Source organism: Epinephelus moara, chromosome 21, assembly GCF_006386435.1.
Source record: "Epinephelus moara isolate mb chromosome 21, YSFRI_EMoa_1.0, whole genome shotgun sequence".
NCBI lineage: Eukaryota > Metazoa > Chordata > Actinopteri > Perciformes > Serranidae > Epinephelus > Epinephelus moara.
This window is the reverse complement of record NC_065526.1, coordinates 19,785,622-19,791,621: the sequence shown is the minus strand read 5'-3', so window position 1 is coordinate 19,791,621 and position 6,000 is coordinate 19,785,622.

Here is a 6,000-nt window from a genome sequence, read left to right as displayed (position 1 = left end):
TAGTTTCATACGTCGAAAAAAATCACACTAAAAGCGTCATAGTATAGTATGCCGTCAAAATCTCACTTTAAGAGTCATAGTATTGTAAGTCGAAAAAATCACACTAAAAACTTCATAATATAGTATGTCGTCAAAATGTCACTAAAATCATTATAGTATAGTATGTCGAAACAATCACACTTAAAACGTCATAATATAGTATGTCGTCAAAATCTCACGAAAAACATCATAGTATAGTTTGTCGTCAAAATGTCACTAAAGAAGTCATAGTATAGTATGTTGAAAAACTCTCAAAGAAAATGTCATAGAATAGTATGTCGAAAAAAATCTCACTAAAAACGTCATAATATATTATGTTGAAGAAATCTTACTAACAATATCATAGTATAGTATGTCTTCAAAATTTTCTTAAAGAAGTCATAGTACAGTATGTCATCAAAATTTCACTAAAAAAGAAGTCATAGTGTAGTATGCTGTAAAAATGTCACTAAAAAAGGCATAGTATAGTACATTAAAAAAAATCACACTAAAAACGTCATAGTATAGCATGCCATAAAAATCTCACTAAAAACGTCATAGTATAGTATGTCAAAAAAAATCTCACCAAAAGAGTGATAGTATAATAGGTCTTCAAAATTTCAATAAAGAAGTCATAGTATAGCATGTCGAAAAATTTACACTAAAGATGTCATAGTATAGTATGCTGTAAAAACCTCAGTAAAAAGTCATAGTATAGTATGTCGAAAAATTTACATTAAAAAAGTCATAATATATTATGTTTAAGAAATCTTACTAACAGTATCATAGTATAGTATGTCTTCAAAATTTCCTTAAAGAAGTCATAGTATAGTATGTCGGAAAAATTACACTAAGGATGTCATAATATAGTATGCTGTAAAAACCTCACTAAAAAAGTCATAGTATAGTATGTCAAAAAAATCTTACTAAAAAGTCATGGTATAGGATGTCGTCAGAATTTCACTGAGAAAGTCATAGGTATGCCGTAAAAATCTCACTAAAAGAGTCATAGTATAGTAGGTCATCAAAATTTCACTAAAAAAAGTCATAGTATAGTATGTCGTAAAAATCTCACTAAAANGTCATAATATAGTATGCTGTAAAAACCTCACTAAAAAAGTCATAGTATAGTATGTCAAAAAAATCTTACTAAAAAGTCATGGTATAGGATGTCGTCAGAATTTCACTGAGAAAGTCATAGGTATGCCGTAAAAATCTCACTAAAAGAGTCATAGTATAGTAGGTCATCAAAATTTCACTAAAAAAAGTCATAGTATAGTATGTCGTAAAAATCTCACTAAAAGGGTCATAGTATAGTATGTCGAAAAAATCTCACCTAAAAAAGTCATAATATAGTATGTCGAAAAAATCTGACTCAAAAAGTCATGGTATAGTATGTTGAAAAAATCTCACTAAAAACGTCATACTATGTTGTCAAAAATTCACTGAAAACGTCATAGTAGTATGTCACAAATATCTCACTAAAAAAGTCATAGTATAGTATGTTGAAAAAAATCTGACTCAAAAAGTCATAGTGTAGTATGTCATCAAAATTTCATCAAAAAAGTCATAGTACAGTATGTCGAAAAAATCTGACTAAAACAGTCATAGTATAGTATGTCGTCAAAATTTCACTAAAAAATGCATATTATAGTGTGTCGAAAAATCTCACTAAAAACGTCATAGTACAGTATGTTGAAAAAATCTCACTAAAAGTCATTGTATAGTATGTCGAAAAAATCACTCTAAAAAAGTCATAGTATAGTATGTCATCAAAATTTCACCATGAAAGTCATAGTATAGTATGTTGAAACAGTCTCACTAAAAAAAAGTCATAGTATAGTATGTCGAAAAAATCTGACTCAAAAAGTCATAGTATACTATGTCGAGAAAATCTCACCTAAAAAAGTCATATTATAGTATGTGGTCAAAAATTCACTGAAAACGTCATAATATAGTATGTCACAAAAATCTCACTAAAAAAGTCAAGGTATAGTATGTCATTAAAATTTCACCATAAAAGTCATAGTATAGTATGTCGACAAAATCTCACTAAAAAAAAGTCATAGTATGTCGAAAAAAATCTCACCTTAAAAAGTCATAGTATAGTATGTCGAAAAAATCTCACCAAAAACGTCATAGTATAGTATGTCATCAAAAATTCACTGAAAACATCACAGTATAGTATATCGCAAAAATCTCTCTAAAAAAAGTCATAGTATAGTATGTCGAAAAAATCTCACTAAAAAAGTCATAGTATAGTATGTCATCAAAATTTCACCATAAAAGTCATAGTATAATATGTCTAAACAATCTCACTAAAAAAAAGCCATAGCATAGTATGTTGAAAAAATCTGACTCAAAAAGTCATAGTATTTTGTCAAAATTTCACCATAAAAGTCATAGTATAGTATGTCATCAAAACTTCACTAAAAAAAAGCCATAGTATAGTATGTCAAAATAATCGGAGTCAAAAAGTCATAGTATAGTATGTTGAAAAAAATCTCACCTTAAAAAGTCATAGTATAGTATGTCGAAAAAATCTGACTCAAAAAGTCATAGTATAGTATGTCGAAAAAATTCACTGAAAACATCACAGTATGGTATGTTGCAAAAATCTCTCTAAAAAAGTCATAGTATAGTATGTTGAAAAAATCTCACTAAAACAAGTCATAGTATAGTACGTCGTCAAAATCTCTCTAAAAAAGTCATAGTATAGTATGTCATCAAAATTTCACCATAAAAGTCATAGTATAGTATGTCGAAACAATCTAACTAAAAAAAAAGTCATAGTATAGTATGTCGAAAAAAATCTCACCTTAAAAAGTCTTAGTATAGTATGTTGAAAAAATCTGACTCAAAAAGTCATAGTATAGTATGTCGAAAAAATCTCACCAAAAACGTCATAGTATAGTATGTCATCAAAAATTCACTGAAAACATCACAGTATAGTATGTCGCAAAAATCTCTCTAAAAAAGTCATAGTATAGTATGTCGAGAAAATCTCACCTAAAAAAGTCACAGTATAGTATGTCGAAAAAATCTGACTCAAAAAGTCATAGTATAGTATGTTGAAAAAATCTCACTAAAAACGTCATACTATGTTGTCAAAAATTCACTGAAAACGTCATAGTAGTATGTCGCAAATATCTCACTAAAAAAGTCATAGTATAGTATGTCGTAGAATTCTCACTAAAAACGTCATAGTACAGTGTGTTGAAAAAAATCTGACTCAAAAAGTAATTGTATAGTATGTCGAAAAAATCTGACTCAAAACGTCATAGTATAGTATGTCGCAAAAATTTCACTAAAAATGTCATAGTATAGTACGTCGTAGAATTCTCACTAAAAACGTCATAGTATATGTCGAAAAAAATCTCACTAAAGATGGCATAGTATAGTATCATCAAAATTTCATCAAAAAAAGTCATAGTATAGTATGTCCAAAAAAAAATCACTCTAAAAAAGTCAGTGTAGTATGTCGAAAAAATCTCACTAGAAAAGTCATACTATAGTATGTCGTCAAAATTTCACTAAAAAATGCATATTATAGTGTGTCGAAAAATCTCACTAAAAACGTCATAGTACAGTGTGTTGAAAAAATCTCACTAAAAAAGTCATAGTATAGTATGTCGAAAAAATCACTCTAAAAAAAGTCATAGTATAGTATGTCGTAAAAATCACTCTAAAAAAAAGTCATAGTATAGTATGTCGAAAAAAATCTCAAAAAAAGTCATAGTATAGTATGTCATCAAAATTTCACCATAGAAGTCATAGTATAGTATGTCGAAACAATCTCAGTAAAAAAAAAAAAGTCATAGTATAGTATGTCGAAAAAAAAATCTCACCTTAAAAAGTCATAGTATAGTATGTCGAAAAAATCTGACTCAAAAAGTCATAGTATAGTATGTCGAAAAAATCTCACTAAAAACGTCATAGTATAGTATGTCATCAAAAATTCACTGAAAACATCACAGTATAGTATGTCGCAAAAATCTCTCTAAAAAAGTCATAGTATAGTATGTTGAAAAAATCTCACTAAAAAAGTCATGGTATAGTATGTCATCAAAATTTCACCATAAAAGTCATAGTACAATATGTCGAAACAATCTCACTAAAAAAAAGTCATAGTATAGTATGTGGTCAAAAATTCACTGAAAACGTCATAATATAGTATGTCACAAAAATCTCACTAAAAAAGTCAAGGTATAGTATGTCATTAAAATTTCATCATAAAAGTCATAGTATAGTATGTCGAAACAATCTCACCATAAAAAGTCATAGTATAGTATGTCGAAAAAATCGGAGTAAAAAAGTCATAGTATAGTATGTCATCAAAATTTCACCATAAAAGTCATAGTATAATTTCTAAACAATCTCACTAAAAAAAGCCATAGTATAGTATGTTGAAAAAATCTGACTAAAAAAGTCATAGTATTTTGTCAAAATTTCCCCATAAAAGTCATAGTATAGTATGTCAAAACAATCTCACTAAAATGTCATAGTATAGTATGTCATCAAAATTCCACTAAAAAAAAGCCATAGTATAGTATGTCGAAAAAATCGGAGTCAAAAAGTCATAGTATAGTATGTCGAGAAAATCTCACCTAAAAAAAGTCATAGTATAGTATGTCATCAAAATTTCACCATAAAAGTCATAGTATAATATGTCGAAACAATCTCACTACAAAAAAGTCATAGTATAGTATGTGGTCAAAAATTCACTGAAAACGTCATAATATAGTATGTCACAAAAATCTCACTAAAAAAGTCAAGGTATAGTATGTCATTAAAATTTCACCATAAAAGTCATAGTATAGTATGTCGAAACAATCTCACTAAAAAAAAAGTCATAGTATAGTATGTCGAAAAAAATCTCACCCTTAAAAGTCATAGTATAGTATGTCGAAAAAATCGGAGTCAAAAAGTCATAGTATAGTATGTCGAAAAAATCGGAGTCAAAAAGTCATAGTATAGTATGTCATCAAAATTTCACCATAAAAGTCATAGTATAATGTCTAAACAATCTCACTAAAAAAAGCCATAGTATAGTATGTTGAAAAAAATCTGACTCAAAAAGTCATAGTATTTTGTCAAAATTTCACCATAAAAGTCATAGTATAGTATGTCGTAACAATCTGACTAAAACGTCATAGTATAGTACGTCATCAAAATTTCACTAAAAAAAAGCCATAGTATAGTATGTCAAAACAATCTCACTAAAACGTCATAGTATAGTATGTCATCAAAATTCCACTAAAAAAAAGCCATAGTATAGTATGTCGAAAAAAATCGGAGTCAAAAAGTCATAGTATAGTATGTCGAGAAAATCTCACCTAAAAAAAGTCACAGTATAGTATGTCGAAAAAATCAGAGTCAAAAAGTCATAGTACAGTATGTCGAAAACATCGGAGTCAAAAAGTCATAGTATAGTATGTCGAGAAAATGTCACCTAAAAAAAAGTCACAGTATAGTATGTCGAAAAAAATCTGACTCAAAAAGTCATAGTATAGTATGTCGAAAAAATCTCACTAAAAAATGTCATGGTATAGTATGTGGTCAAAAATTCACTGAAAACGTCATAATATAGTATGTCGAAAAAATCTCACTAAAAAAGTCATAGTATAGTATGTTATCAAAATTTCACCATAAAAGTTATAGTACAGTATGTCAAAACAATGTCACTAAAAAAAAGTCATAGTATAGTATGTCATCAAAATTTCACTAAAAAAGTCATAGTATATATGTCGAAAAAATCTGACTAAAAAAGTCATGGTAGCCTATAGCATGTTGTCAAAATTTCACTGAAAAAGTCATAGGTATGCCATAAAAATCTCACTAAAAACGTCATTGGAAAGTATGTCTAAAAAACGTCATAGTTTGGTATGTCGGGAAAAAAAAAAAAAAAAAAATCACACTAAAAACGTCATAGTATAGTATGTTGTCAAAATTTTGTTAAAAAAGTCGTATATAAACTTTTGG